Below are 17065 nucleotides of genomic sequence, written 5' to 3' on the forward strand. Positions count from 1 at the left end.
TTTAAAATTTTGTTTCACAATTTTCCAACATTGTTTCAATAGAAAATTGGCTTGGCAACGAAACTTCAAAGTTTGTTTACTTATCGATTGTCTTTATCTTTTATTAATTATCAGAAAAATACAGAGGCACTTACATTTTTGGATTTTTGGAGAAGCTGGATCCTCTTGACCCGAACTGACTCTAATACCGTATATTTAAACGATATTGAGCATCTAAGCAAAAATAAATACATACAAAAAGAAAGAAAATTAACACGTCTGTTGAACGATCGACTAGCAAACACTGACTCTAATTTCACGTATGGGATTAATTTGAGTTAAAGAATATCGTAAATTTCAAATGAATGTGTACGTAAAGTCAAAACAAGCAGCCAATTGTATACCACTAAAATGAAACCGTAACTGATCTTAGATCTCAATTTTGAAAGTAGCCAGTATAAGATATCGATAACTCTAACCTCTAAATACACGATCAAAACAGGAAAAACAGAAGATAATTGAAAAAGCTACTTAATTCCGAAATATAATGTTCAACAAGTTATTAGATATATAAATAGAATTGATAATAACAATATTAACAATGTAACTAGTACCAATAGTAACAAAATAGTACACGGAAATAACGCATAGTCAATATGTCACGCACCTCGGTAACCACTGATCTCTACCGCTATACCGATATAACACATTCTTACTTTTACGACTCTAACCTACTCCAACAAATTCGTAAGATCTTGTAACATTAAAGCTATATCGAAAAAACCTTTAAATCTATATCATAGACATCTTACAAATGGATGAGGGCAGGAATAAAGGATTTTAATTATTTGAAAAGTTCAATCTGTTCACGTCGGACTTTGTTCGTGTATCTTTAAAATTCCAAGGGGGACGCGTTTGTTATGACGCGTTTGTAGTGGCGCTGCACTTCTGCAATGCCAAAACTACGATTACATAATTCAAATTCAAGTTCGACGTGTTATAAATAAATATACTATGAATATTCCAAATTTATTATACACAGCATAACTGAACAATGTGTACCGATAAATTGAATAAAATGGAAATCGTATAACTATCAATCTGTGGTTGTAACGTTTAGAGACATCTATCACAATCGATAAATTACCAGCCTATCCATTACTTTAAGCCATTTTTGGCAGCCATTATTACGTCACGAAATCCAAGAGTCCAGTTTCCGGTTGCGAATGTAAATGTTGGGCACGCGCGACGCGTAATTTCGTGAAATTTTACAAAAACTAGGACAAATTCGGTAATTAATAATCCGTAATTCTATGAAATTCGTGCATCATAATACATGCTGCACCATGTATTCCATATGATAGCCTTGTGACACGATGATTGTTAAAAATACGAATTTAAACGGGTAGGAAGTGATTATGCGACAACGGTCGTTCGACGCCATATGTACAATTAACGTTTTAAGCTGGTTACGTGACTTCTACCGAGGATAGAAGGAAAATTTTAGGTAAGCTCGTTTCATATTTGCCATTCAGAACATTTAATTTAAGCGCAAACAGTGACAGCAAAGCAGCACAGAAACTTGAATAATATTTGTTTCACTTTGTGAAGAATGTAAAATATTGAAAAATGTAATTCATGTTACGACACTTGATGAACTTGTCGAAAGGCTATTCCCCTACCGATTTCGGTGATTTTTGAATATATTATAGGGCCGAGACTGTGAGAAACGCATGTTATAAGTATTATAAACTCGGTAAAAAATGAATATCACCAATGTATTTTGCATTTAGGTTAGGTTTTGTCGATCTAGCAGTTTCCAAGACGTTTACTTATTTAAATCCGTAAAGTACGTTACAAAGATACAGAGATCAATGACTAATGAATGTAAACAGATCGCCAAGTGGCGAACGTGTCGGCTAAGCTTGGGTTACGTCGCGGATGCACATATATTGGCAGGTTTCGGTGTCCAGTACCGACAGCTTTTGGCGAATATGTTGGAAACTAGAGCCGACGAACGGTTACGTGTATAACAAAAGGTTGTTCAGAAACACGCCTCTACCAACAAGTTAAGAAATCATCGAGATCGTCGAGGGAGTAGTCTTTCGACAAGTTGACCCATCATTTTTGGTAGATATTTCACAGATTACAAAAAATTTGTTGCTATAGAAATCGTATACCGATTATCAGTATGCAATATTATACAAGTGCGTGCGTGCATGTACGCAGGATATATCGTCACGATTTTTCAAAGATTCTCGCTAATAATAAACTGACAAAGAAATGTTTCGTTCATGTGTCAACTATGTTACGTCATCTACGATTCTATTTCAAAGGCAATGATTATCTTGATTATCAAGAGAGTTGCCCCTAGGAACGGTACGATTGAATTAATAATTAGAATTAGAATTATTTATACATACAAGATAATAATGTGAGAATTTTGTATATTTGTTATATAAATCTTTTCATTTATTTTAAAAGTTAACAGTATTTTAATCTTACATGGTATGAAATATGAAATATCGTTAAAACCTTTATAAAACATAGATCTAATTTGAAACTTGTTAATTTCATTAAAACTATTCTGAATGCTAATTAAAGTTTAAAGATCAAAGTTCCCCCTAGATCACAATCCGCTGCATTGTTACAACGAATTAAGATTTCGAATATTTTCGTTAAAATTTGGATTCAGTTCAAACCGAATGTTTTTAGAGAGAGTTAATATTCAAAGTTTGGTAGAACTATGTGGAATTTTAAAGGATCGTCATCAGACGCTGGAGTTTAAAATCGGACCTTACACATTTTGAATGTCTGTTCTTCGCAAGTTATTACTGTGTCGAAGTATATTCGATCCTTGACACAGAAACGCTTTACATTTCGAATTCGTTACGTTAGGTACGTACTTAGGATCGATCTTCTATTAAAATGCATTTGCATCTTGAATGATCAGCGACGCCAACTTCAGCCATGTATCTTACAAAGTCAGGTACATATTAGCCCTTTCAGTAAATAATGATTCGATATTTGAATTATTCGAAACGAAACGTGTCTGTATTCAGACTAGTCTGGTATAGGAAAGTTTAACAAACTGTATTTATGTTTGTTAAATTTGTACATCTTTTTTCACCGTACGTCAACGTTGTTCATCTTAGCGATGTTAAGCGACGGTAGATTTTTTTTTTACATGCAAAAATACTAAAATAGCAGTAAAGTAGGTAAAAAATCTCAACATCTCAAAATATGAAACTCCGGTAAAGGTAAACATCCAATAAAAAATTATATAAATGCGAGGATTATTCTAAAAGGTAAGGATATTATAAAATTTCCAAATATATTATAACATTAAGAAAGCCAACGAGATCAATAATCTAATCGTTAATCTATACATTATGTATATGTATTCATTGTGTATCTATACATTATTTTATGTATATATATGCATAAGGGTAGAAAATTAGAACAAAATCAGAACAAAATCAAATAAAAAATGTTAAATGTTAAATTAAACGAACTTTTCCGAATAGGTCGATAGATTCATTTCGCGGCAGTTGGTCTCGCGATTCGAGTTGACAAGGTCAACGTTGCAGGCGGGGGTTGACGATGGCATCGATTATGCACCGGTGACCCTGATTCTGCACGAAGCAGCGCTGACTTTGCCAATGACGAGGCTAATCGAGAAGAGGGTTAGGTCCATTGCCAGCGAGCCGGCTCGTTCTCGTGCAGCAACTGCATCGAACTTCTCTCGTATTCGTATTCCAGGGTTGCGGTCGTTCAACGCGCAGTTCCGTACGTTTCCGGTTTATCGACGAGTCCTTGCAGCGAATATCAAGGATTTCGCGTGGGATGGATGTTAATAAGTTTCCGAGGAATGCTGAAATACCGAGAGTGATATTTTTAGATATCTAAAGAGATGGATTTTTCTCACGTTTAAAGTCGATACTGGTCATTTTTTTCCTCGTTAAATGTCATTTCTTTCTGTGCTTACATGCTGGATACTTGCAGAACGTGATTCCGTTTTGTGATATACTTCAGTTTGAAAAGAGTAGATTAGTATAATATTTTTTTTGGGATTCTCGTAAAGAAACATGATACTTGTAATATAATATGTATTCTGATTCTTGTCATCTTTTTATCGAAATATCATTAGTTAATCCCTGTTTCGATATATATCTATATTCGATATATATTTTGCGGTTCTAATCCTTTATTTTAGAATTTTACGTGTGATTAATTTCACTGTTATGCATGTTATCATACATCGACGAAGCGAAATAACGAGTCATTTATTATCTAGATTATAACAGAAAAAATAATAGCATCGTAATAATAGCACACTCGTCATAGTACGGTTGACCGGCGTTAAGGGCATTATTACTGGCGAACACAACATTTAAACTGAAAATTACCGTCGCCTCTGTTTGCACGTGAATCTGAGCGCTATTTTAACAGGACTTTGTCTGTTTGTGTGGCGAACCTTTGTTAAGCGTGAAATAGATACTACTGCTACGTGCCTGCCCGGACTGGATGCCACGATGCGTCCTCTGTTCTGCTTGCTTCTCTCGTTATCACACTTAACGGACGCTGCTGATTCTTCTCCCGATTCTTGCTTAATTGACACTTTTCCTATATTTTCAACGATATCCTCGCCTTTCTTAGAATTTCTAAATATATTCGCTGTTACGAGAACTTGCATCATTTACGTTCAACGTTGAAAGATAATTTTGACCTGTAAAAAGGTTCTCCTCGATGTATAATTCTGTTCGATATTCTCAAAGAAATTCACGCTTATTACTCAGCGAATCGTATAATTATTACTGCATTGCCAACGAACTCGATTAACTTATTCCCGAGCAAGAAGATATTTTCTACTACACTAAACTACGCTGTATCTATTCTTCGTAATAATTTTTCGCACAATTTTGCTAGTACAAAGTGTTACTACAAAATTTCTGGTCTATCTTGTATCTTTATATCGTTTGCGTATTCAAAGTATAAGCCTTTTTGAAATGCGCAGCCTCGAAATAATATTGTACAGTATCCTCCACATATATCATGGATTTTGCGATGCAGATTCATAAGGATAATCGATATTTCGATATTTCGTTATTTCGTTATTTCGTTATTTCGTTAGAAAACGTTATCGATCATTGTGCGAGTCACGCACAAGCGTATTTCTCTCGGTCGATTTAACGTCGATTCAATGGATCACCGACATAGTTCATTTCCACAAATCGATTTATCAAATATCATATTACTAGACTTTAAGGTATCGATAAAATTACGTATTGCGAAAGAAATTGTACGAAAGCGTTACTCGTGCTCGTACGAGCGAAATTTCATGAAACGGTATTTTCTCTGTAATTCTATATTCGGCAAACTGGCCAATCTTCATCGCCAAGGGGAAATTGGTATACGGTATTTTCAAAATAAAATCAACCTTAGCATTTGAATTATTTTCGAGAGAATTTTGGAAATTATCAAACATAAAGTAACAAACATTCTATCGTTACAGCTATATACCTTCTTGGCTATAGTAAATATCTAAATTATGTTACATGTACATACACGTGTACCTATGTATATTTATATCTTTTTCATTTCTTATTTCTATTAAAAACATCGCATCAATGTGATTCGTCGAACGACTCGGGGGTCTCATCCTTTTATACCATGTTTCGTGTTGTTTCATTGCACGTGCAAGTCGCGAAGATTCTGCGGGCCAACGGGATTTCTACTGGCGGAACGAAAAAAGATCGCGGTAAAAGTTTGATGAGTTTGCAACGAAGGTAACTCATTGTTAGCCCGAGGCGGTGGAAAAATAAGCGACAAACGTAGCACACGATTTTCACCTGGCGACAACTCGTTGAACTGGCAGCGAAACTTTCTCATGAAATTGAACACTCGTGAAACCGTAGATTTCATGGTGTGGCTGATTTCTCGTAATAATATCGCGCGAGTTACCTTCCGACGATAGTAAATAAGAAAACTGGAAAATGCTGGAGATCAATTCTTCACATGCTGAAGATTCTGAAATAAATTCTACATATATCTTAGTATCATATATTTGCTATCTATATTTCGTATATAAACAACTAATTTTTTCCACCTTTCTCGTATATTATATTTGTAGGAAATATCAGAGATATTTTTTAGTCGTTACCTATTAATCGTTATTTATGTTTTGTCGAAGAAAGAAATTAAATTAAGGGACATGTAAATAAATTCTTCCTACTATCGAATCATACAATCTTTATCTTTAAAATTTTATATTTCGGTATTAATAACGCTAAACCATCACACACTGATGCAGATTGAATTCAAATACTTTTAATAATTGATAATAATTAAATATGCACATACATATATAATAACAGTAACTATGAGAACGAAGAAGAGACATCGTTATATAAATATTCCTATAATAAGAATTCCTACAATAAGAAAAATATGTAATTATAATAATACAAGAAATAATATGTAGCATATTTGGTAACGTGAATTATTAAAATATCCAAGCATCGACCACGCAGGTTAATTTTCTTTACTGGTAAAATGTAAATCAAAAGTTATTAGATTTGGAAAAATATATCAAGTTGAAGTTAACGTTTAACTAAAATTTACCTTTTTCGCTCGATGAAATCGACTTGACTAACAATCAATTCGCGCTTGTGATACACTTTTTTAATAAAAAATAAATTAAGTTCGAAGTAAACGTGTAAAGTTATTGCAATAGCTTATTAAAACAAAGATTTGTTTGATTACGTAGAGATTGTCGAGTTTAGGTATGTGAAATAGATGCGAGGAAATCAGACAGATGGATAAAAACTTACACAGCCTCGTTTTTTCCCCTTATATTTCGCACAAGTTGGCCAGCTTCAGTAGTACAAGTCTGCGATTAGTCGGATCAGCCGGTTTTCCAGGGAAAGAAGCGAGACGTAAAAGAACGAAGCAGGTGATTTTAATCCCTGTACGCGTTCGTCGGCCACTAAAGTCCGCAGAATGAAAAGCAACGGGGCGATTTCAAATCGATTTCAAACGTCGAATACGCGTGGGATCAGGCAGTTTGGAAAAATTGCCGGTAGGCCGCGGTCAGTCCCTACCGATCCTTATTTGAGGACGCTTTATATAGAATTTAATAAATTAATCCGTAATCCGGTAATCCACCGATAAAAGTTCAAGGTCCATTAAATACGCTCGAACTTTATCTTCTTTAAAACGAAAGAGTATTATTCTATGTTTTCGATTTATTTTCGCGTGTAGGATAATCTTTCGCTAATCGTTATCGATCGAATATCTGCGCAAGCCATTGTAGAAACAAACACCGTTCAAAAACGCCCCTCCTCTTGTCGACCTCCTCTTGGACAGCATCCAGTTAAACTCGATCGCCGAAGAAAAATCATCTCGCTCGCTTTTGCCAATTAACCTTGCACTTGCCAGCGCGACGCTTATCGCCGTGAACAGGGTGCCAGAATCCCTCTATCACGGCATCCGGACGCCGCCCCTCTTTTTCACCAACGGAATGACTTGGTACATCGCACCTGAAACCTGAAACTCGAGGGAGGGGGCGGGTGGGTTGTTTTCGACGTCGGTGGCGCCTTCCACGGCCACTGCTCGAAACGATCGGTGTCTTCCCGAAGCGGACAGTGCGCCCTGACCCGTTGAAACAAGCGGTTGGCCTCGTGGTACTATTCGCGATCGCGTTTCTACACAGTGTGCTTGAAACGATGAATGAAAATGTACCATCGCCCCTACTCTTAGTGCCGCAAGGGTTGAACTTTAACGCGACCTGTTTACACACCCGATGACCTCGTGTTTACGCGTGAATTTCAAATCCAAAGTCGTCGGTTCCACGTTTATGTTTATATGTATATCGTTCGTAGATACATCGTGATTTACGGCCAAACAGAACTAACAAAGTCCAAAGGACTACTTTTCTGCTCGAATGTTCGTTCTTCGTCGTTCCAATCGAAGAGGATGACCGTGCGGTTGGCCGATGTCGAAGCGAACGACAAACGTCGGCGGGAAGGTGAGTTTCCGGTTGAAACGCGGTAAAAGTGTTTGGAGGATGTTCATCTCGGGAAGGTGGCTTTCGAAGAGTGTTTTCATCGGTATTTGGATCTCGGTATCGTTTCTGTGGCGTTGAAAAGCCGACGACTTTGACGTGGACGTTTCTCTGCAAAGATAACACGGTGTATATCGTCGAGAGGGTAAGTTTTCGAGGTTGCTTCGAGCGATGTTCGTAAGAGGCTTTGGGCTTATAATTTTTATTCCTTATCGACTATAGCGGGTTCTTCGCGAGATAAAGACACGAGGGTCGATTCGAGCATTATCTCGTGCTACTAAGAAATTGTAATTTGCGAACAAACTGTTGGTACAACGCGTTAGCGTAAATACTTTCTTGCCGAGATCGATAATGTATTTATTATACAGGGATTGTTTCAACAATTATTTGGCAAAGTGTCAGAACGATCATTTTTACTTGGGTCGGTGTCGCAACGGAAATATTTTCTTCGAAACGCAACTAACGCGTTCCTCGCGAAGGGGATGGATTTCGGAAGTCGCTCCATAAATTATTCTTTTTCTTCTTCTTTCTTTTTTTCCTTTTTTTCTTTTTCAGCGGCCAGAAAAGTTAGTGGATACCTCGTTCTAACGCGAATATTTCTCTACACAGGGGTGAATATACACCGATTTAAAAATTGACGGAGAAAGTAACGGCTTCGAGTCCTAACATGAACATTCTTGCACGGATAAATTAAGTACTCATCTCGTTAAATTGAAAACACTGTTTTAAAGATCAATTTACCAATCGTTTTTAGGAACAAACTTTCGAAATTGTCGACAAATTCCGATTGATAATTAATTTAATTTACCATCTTTCCGAGATTTATTGACAATAAATGCATAAACGCGGACGTTTGCACTCTGGCATGTAATACTAGCATCGAAGGATTTTTCGGTCGTGTAAGATACGGGTTTATCGCGTCTTAATCCTTCGAGGCTATTCGAGGTTGGCGCCGTATCCTTGATAGATAAGCACTGAACTAATTTCCTGGCTACTTTTTCTTTCGTCTTCTTCAAATACGCGATGTCTCTTGTAAAATTTTCAACTCGAGAATATATATATAAGGTTCGAAAAATAAAATATATTAGTTAATTTCTCGAATTATTCCAATTTATACAGTATGTCTCGCCGTTTGACAGCTAGATTCTCTGTCAGTGTATTTTACAGGCATAATCAAGTAATAATGTTATATAATCGTAGTTTGTCTGAAATTGTATTAAACGGTTATAATTATTATAAAATAGAAAATAGGAAATACAAAAAGGACGATATGTACTTTGATCTGCAATATTATTTCTATTTTATTTAAGTCGTAGAACTTTTATCGGTGGATAACTTTATAAAAGAGTAATAAACACGTGTGGTTAAATAACGCGAGGATTTGATTGGATCATCGAGATATAATAAAATGAAAACCTTCGTTTTATTATATTAACAAATTTAATTAACAAATTTTAGGAATAAAGTCGTAGAACGATAACAGTATAACGATAACGGTTCAGTATCGCTGTCGGTTTTCTATTGATGCAGAAACGGTGAACATTTTCAAACGCGCTATTAATGATTATGCAGATAGTAACCGCAAGTCTATATTATCTAATAATATAATATAATATAATATAATATAATATAATATAATATAATTCCAACGTGCTTCTTCTTCGTAATACATATTACGCAGGCGATGAATCGCGGGACGCTTGTTTTATAGATTTCTGTTGCCCGGTATAAGCAGGACAAAGTTGGTTCAGTCGCTTTCCTACAGATACTCGTAAAACACGATATATCTTCCGCTTCTGCGTGGCTTGGTGTCGCAGTCGGATAAAATATGAAAGGATTATAATTTTTAGATGCTCGATCTTCCAGCTACACAAACGGAGAAACGCAAACACCGTTTGAAAATTCTACATTCAAAGTTTTACGTTCAAAGGAGAAATTTCTTATTTTTTGCACCTGTAAAACACCACGATTTTCTACTCGCGGATTGCCATTTTGAAAAACATGTGAAACACGCGGCGATGATTTAACAGGTTGTCTGGTTATTTTATTTTGTCGCCTATCTTGTATTATCTTTGCGTATAAAACGTGAAATAAATACTTGCTGGACATTCGTTCGATAACGCAAACGGGGCAAAAGATTTTCTAGTGTTAAGTTAGTTTTCCCAGTGCTTTGAAACTCCGAAGTTTAACGGCGCGGCTGTTAACTTTATATTTTAACTGCTAGTTGGAAATTTGAATCGGCTTTGTACCATTCCCTTTATCCGTTTCTGGATGCGACTTTATAGTCTCGCGTCGATGCTTTGCCAATCTTTTGAAAAATAAATAAATAAATAAATAAAGCGGACGAAAATGATTAAAACGCATGAAATGGACGAAAACATAAGGCGAATAAAGTAATGAAATTAGCGATAAACGAAAGATGCAAAGTTATTTTATTTTAAATAGAAGAAAAATTTGCATACATTTCCACGTATCCGAGTGTACGAGATCCATGTATGAGAAAATACAATATGTACCTTTATTTTTCTTTTCTTTGCGTTTAACAAATAACGTTAAAGATCAAATGTATACAATATTTCATAGTATATACTTTAATTAATATCAATTTAATATAATTAAGGAATATACAGATAAGTTTCGATGAATTTTCCATTAATAAATGTTAGGGCGTTAACGATCGATAACACAAGCTAACATAAAATATCGTATGAAACTAGTTAATTTAAGAAAAATTTACGATATTTATGTGAAACACGGTATTTTCAGTCATACTCACCTTTCTAATTAACGCATAAGATATAAAATAAAATTGATGAAACGTAACAATGCTTTTCAGCATCAAGGAAACACCTAGATATACGATACTTTGATCGATTCTTCATTGCCGAATATCAAAGAAGAAATTATCAGCGATATTAAACAATGAAACTCGAATTCTAGAGAAACTCGCGTTATTTATAACTGAAACGTGATATTTGCAATTATTTGTCTGTCTAATCGACAAATAGAGTACACGATACGATGTGTAACGATACATTTTCATATCAAATTAGTGCACGGATTTGATCAAAGTACACGGCTGTACTTGGATTGAATTTCCAAATTTAATAAAAAATAAATCGTCAAATTACTATTTTGCCGAAAGCAAATATATTTATTTTTTAGTCAATTAGTTTAATTAGTTTAGTAGAAAAGGATCAGCTGTTCGATGTTTTTTCTTTCATCCGCCGAGGTTCTATCGAGAATATGCATCGCTTGAACAGGAATCTATGCACCAAATGACTGTGCTCGCCGTTTTAAGGAGACCTTTCGTTAGACCTAATGGCTGTCGATAGTTTGTGGCGGGTATAGGTTTCGAGGTTAAGTGTCATTGATCCTCGATTTTTCTTCGTATGCTTATACGTATTTATGCTTCCACGAGATGAAGATGTCTTTAGTTGTTTGGAAGAAATGCACGTGTTAGACGAGTTTATAACGTGAAACAAGTTTTTAATAAGTCTCCAAGACTTTGTAGATAAGAGTAAAAATACACACTCGTTTACAAATTAACGTTCTTTTTACTACTATAGCGAAAGGATAGCGAGCGAACCTGCGTTTCTTCGACAACTAAATTTCCACAAATTACTCTGTAGCTGATTATGTTAATTATCTTACACAGCTAACTAATCCTTTTACAAAGGATTACAAAAGAAGTACAAATAACGATAAGTACAGACAAATAAGACGTAAATGTATCGTAAGTCTTCTGCAGAGTACCGAGACCGTTTAACTTGCATAAAAATGCTGGTTATAATTGCACGCTATTGTATTAACATGATAGGACGTGCTAAAATACTGCCAAATACTTTTAAGGGATCCGCCGACATTACCGGTATACGACAAACAATGATAAATTTGACAAACCGGTTGTTCGAAGATTTTATTTTACTTTATTCGTAGGAGCAAATGTATTATTTAGCGTCACGCTTACCACCGCACCTACGCGATTAAGTGGAAAGAAACACGTTTGCATACAAGGTATTCCAATACTTTCCACGGCCAAACTCTTTCGGTATATACAAATATTTGTTCGAAACGTTGTTGTAATAACTCTAAAATAACTAAACGACCAAAGTATTTCTTTACAACGTACATTTTTATACTTGGAAAATATTTATGAAGAATTAAGAATCGATCGTGTCGATTACTTTGGTAGTTGTAGCGATGCGAGGTTTGAAAAAAATTGGAACGAAAAGATTAATTTAATCTCCATGATGGTCCAATTTTAAATCACTAAACATTTATCAAAGTACTGCAATTAATATGCGCGATGAATAGGGATGAGACGAATTTCAATCTCAATCGAGTCAATTCCAATACAGAGGTTACATTTCACGGAAACTCGATTACTATTTTAGTAGAGATGGTAATATTCGTTTCTGTATTTACAAAACATTCGGATTATGAATTCTCCTTCTGCTTTCAAATCTCCTAACGAGCGTCCGCAACCTTTGAAAATCCTACATTTATGTGTTTTAACATTTGAAAGTAAGATCATAGATGTTCGACTCTATACCCGTCTCTATACTTTATTATTCATTCCGTTCATTTATACCCTTTTATTTGGTGTACCTTTTGTTCGAAATAGTACTGGAAGATTTGTGGCATCCCTTCTGCAATTGTATAACGAACATGCGCGATCTCTTTTACGATCCGGCATACCGGCATATCGTGCATCATAGGACTACGTAACGTACGCAGCAGATTAAAATCAGTTGCCGCATCGGTCGAATATCTACGTTAGTGTGCGTCTTTACGAGCATACATCTGCTTCACATAACAAATTATTCAGTGTGTATTTCGTAGATCGTTCTTGGTGGCTCGTATCGCTCGATTGTATGTACGGCGGGGGACAAAAGAAAATTTACAAAATAACAACTGTTACATCATGTGTGTCGTATTATATATTTGATAAGAGCAACGAACAAAAACATACGTTGACCATTGTATGTTGTGAATGTAATAATTATATATGAATGTAACGTGACTGTAACGCAAATAATTCTTGTTTCCATTGTGGCATCAGTTGCAAAACACCTTACATGTATAGCAGACTTTTCTCGCTTACGTCTATACGGTGGAATACGTCGTGCGGTGGAAAAGCCAGTGTACACGTTGTACGTAGAAACGTTCTACTTTCCTTTTTCCTCAAGATTCGAAGTTGTACGGTTGTAATTGTACGAAAAGGAAAATGGAAAAGAACTAGAGCGTTTATCTTGGATTAAAACGGAACGGAGTGAAATGCTGTTTCGTCCCGCGTCGTTTTCACTCGCAGAAGTAAATTGCCTTGGGCTCGAATGCTTGAAAATTGAAATTGAATTTTCGCTAGGTCGACGTTAATTAACATCCTGTTCGTTTCGTCTAACCAGCAGCCACCCTATTTTTCGCGCAAGAAAGAAAAAAAAATGGATTTGGAGTAAATTGTGTCGTTTGCTATATACGTATGCCCGGTGAATCCGGAAGAAGCATACGACGACTATGTTTCGTTTCCGCAGTTTACTCTATTTTTTTCATTTTTCCCAGTCTTTTCAAGAAATGCAGATCACCTGTACTTTTTAATTTCATGCTTTTCTCCAATTTTTCCTGTTGTTTCGTCATCAGTTCGGTTTCAGTCATTTTAGACGTTCTTCTTCTTGCTCAAAATATTTTACTAAGAAAATTTCGATATCTCGTTCTTATTCGACTACCGCGAATTATTTAGTATTTCGTAGTTTTCTAATTACGATAACGATTTATACGTACCGGAAGAAATTTTTCATCTCAAGTCTCTCAAGATGGATGGATGCCTTTTCGAATATATCCAAAATTCGATAAAATTGCAGTCGAAGCACCCTTATATGCCCATACTTTCCAGTTTAACAGTAACTATTACTGTAATTACTATATTTAACTTGGCCAACTATATCTAACTTGGTTAATTACACTAGCTAGTAAAATTAATTATATTATGCGATGAAAGCGCCACGGATGCGTATCGCATCAAGAGTAGTCTCAATTCCGATTGTACGTCCCCGAAACTTGGCCTGTATCTACATATCCATTTAACCCATTAATTTTACTCATCTCCATATCCCATCTATCAGAAGCAATCGCGCTTTATCTGAAAATCAATTCATCATATCCTACGTACCGTGCCATACCGTGTACCGTACGTACCATCATCCAGCTTTACGAGTCAATCGAGCAGGAGGTGATAGTGGATGATGAAAGAAACTCTAGATTTTTTTAATTAAAAAACTTTGTAAACAAGTTTCGAGCGCCTCGCAACGAACAAAATCGAATTACATTGACCATTTTTGAATAATGTGCCGCGATTTCTCTCTATACTCGGAGGAATATCAGGGACAGGTATAAGATAATATCGGAATTTATTTGCGAGAGCAAAATTCCACGACTATTACACGAGGAAAATCTTTTTTCAGAGTAAATAAAACTTTCCTTGTTTCGATAATGGCAAATCTATCTATACGGATGTGCTTTCGAGATTTCAAGATGACCATGGTTTTTCTAAATGAAATTATAGTCGGATGCATTTTTTAATTCTCTGCAAAAAATATTAATAGATATTTTGACTTTAATCCTGTGAAATTTATCGTACGAAAGACAAGACAAAGATAGCGCGATAGTTTTTATAGTTTAATTGTTTTTCCTGTCATTTAAACACTAAGCATTTTCAGATACAAGCTGCGCTTAATTCTTTCGCGTAGACGATTAAAAGCTGCGTCGAAAATGGTGTATAAAACACCGTACAGTGGCATTTGAAACAAAGGTCGCCTTGAGATAAATCGGGTGGTCGTGATAGGACGTTTCCCCCGGAATAAAACCAGTTTCGCTTGAAACACTTTTTCCCATAATGCATGATTTAGGAGGTACTTGCATCGGATTATTATCCATTAAAACAAGATGTGCAAATTCTGCGAAGAAAAATAATTCAATGTGTGTATGTTATTAGAAGACGGTAATGGCAATTTCTCTATCGGATAACCTATAATTTGTCTATACAAATTACGGTAAAAATTATTTCTAGATACGTATTAAATCATTTCGAAATACCGTTTATATCGTTCAGATGGCGAATTTAATTTTTCATCAAAGTATTCGCTCGTGTAAAGAAAGACAAACGTTGATCAATTCGCGTGACCGTTGGGAAAAATAATTAATCGAACCTCGAAACGACTAAACCGACGATCACAAGCTCGTCTAGCCGGGGGAAATCGCTCCTACTGGAACGTAAGTAAGCAGAAGGTGAAACGCGTAAAGGTGGCAAATCTAGACCAGGGTTCCGGCATTGGCCATCGTGGAACGTGGCCATCGTTGAAATCGTTGAAATCGGTGAAATCGGTGAAATCGGTGAAATCGGTGAAACTGTTCCACGATCTAACCCTTCTATATCGCGAATAACTTTTATCGATCGGCACACATTTCGTCTCGTTTCTTTTCTCGTGCCCTCGTGTCCTCGTGTCCTCGTGTCCTCGTGTCCACGTGTCGTGTGAGTGACGCGTTCCGTTCAGTTTCCACGCTCCATCTCTGTTCGCTTCGACCCCTCTCGGCCCGCCAGACAGTGATCCTACGGTCGCGAGATTGGATTTTCCACGATTTATAACCGCATCGATTAAAAGTTTGACCGAGTTTGAGCCCACCAGCGGGCTTTTAAACCTTGTCGAAGACCGTTGGAATCGTTTACAGCCATGGTCTCCGATATAAGCCAAAGTTCGCGCAATTCTTGACATTCGTTGATATCAGTTCCGCGATTGAAAGGGATTTATATCTTCTAATAAAGATGCTGTTTCACGCGCATCGCGCGTAGATACGCGTAGTATCAAAATATGTCCGTATTCTACATATGTCGCGTGATTATTAACGTGTAAGAAAATAATCGAATATTTAAATGCATTTGCGTGGGTGGCTATATGGGTGAAACTTTGATCGAACTAGTACCGATATTCTATACTCGAGTTTTACTTCTTATATATCCTTATAGTACAACGGCTACTCGGTAAGTAATTGAAATTAATATTTAGATTTTTGCACGAACAAGCCGTGCTCAACGAAACTTGGTCGCGATACACCTATTTCCGCTACCTGTCCAAAGTGTCGAATCGTCGCACGACGAAAGAATTTCTCTCGACGTTAACTGTTTTTTGAAAGACGTTAACCCGGTTCCCAGCTTAACACGAGCTTATGGATGGATGGTCCATGGCCACGTCGTTTGTAATTAAAGGGCAGCAGACCGGAATTCGCCTCTCTCCTTCGTTATATCCGCTGACACGCGGAACGAAGCGCCTCCTCGTCCCATAGCGACGAGGAAAAGTATTTCATCGCCACGCCGGGCGCCACGTAATTCCGACGGCCCTCTTGTAATCTTCTTCGCAAATAGCTCCATCTTGGCGCAATCGCTTTTTAACTAGAAGCTACGGCTCGACCAGGTATCAAACCAACCTTCCCTCGGCTATAGCCTCTCCGTTTCGCAGCAGAATCCTCGAGATAGGGCGATTTCTCATCGATGCAATCTGTAACCGAGAGTCCACGAAGAGTGAACTTGTCGTTTACATGGAGTTGTTGGCAGCCGTTGCACCGTGCGACTCGGGATTCGTACCTTGAATCGCTTTCTCACGTCTAAAGGCCGATACGTCTTTGTTCCGACGTAAATAGAACGATTCATCTTACCATACACGGCGTTAGGATCGTTAGAAATCAAACGTCGGAACGACGAAGATTTTGCCTGGCCAATGGGTCAATGTTTATCCATCCGGGAATGTCGTGATTCTTCTGGAAACTGGATACAGTCTAAGGGTGGGTTCGCATGAAAATCAGATAAATACACGACACGCGTGGTAACATATTTTGACGTTTACACGCATTTGCTTTGTTCTATCGAATTAAAGATTTCGTCGAATTATCGTGTTTTGAAATTAGATTTTTTCAATTTATTTACTTCTACGATATTTTCCATAGAAAAAACGTAAAAACATACGTTGAATA

General features: G+C 36.6%; 1 protein-coding gene across 4 annotated transcripts in view; it reads left to right on the top strand.

The window, feature by feature from the left end:
- The first annotated feature begins 7612 nt into the window (after nt 1-7612).
- LOC126924882 (octopamine receptor beta-3R-like) overlaps nt 7613-17065 on the top strand; it is an 83810-nt gene continuing 74357 nt past the window's right edge. For 3 of the 4 annotated variants that reach the window (XM_050739833.1, XM_050739830.1, XM_050739832.1), the window contains exon 1: nt 7613-8189. The gene's annotated coding sequence lies outside the window, so the exon portion shown is untranslated. The remainder of the gene's footprint in view (nt 8190-17065) is intronic. The other variant, XM_050739831.1, reaches the window with a different exon arrangement.

This window comes from Bombus affinis, chromosome 15 (assembly GCF_024516045.1).
Source record: "Bombus affinis isolate iyBomAffi1 chromosome 15, iyBomAffi1.2, whole genome shotgun sequence".
NCBI classification, from domain to species: domain Eukaryota; kingdom Metazoa; phylum Arthropoda; class Insecta; order Hymenoptera; family Apidae; genus Bombus; species Bombus affinis.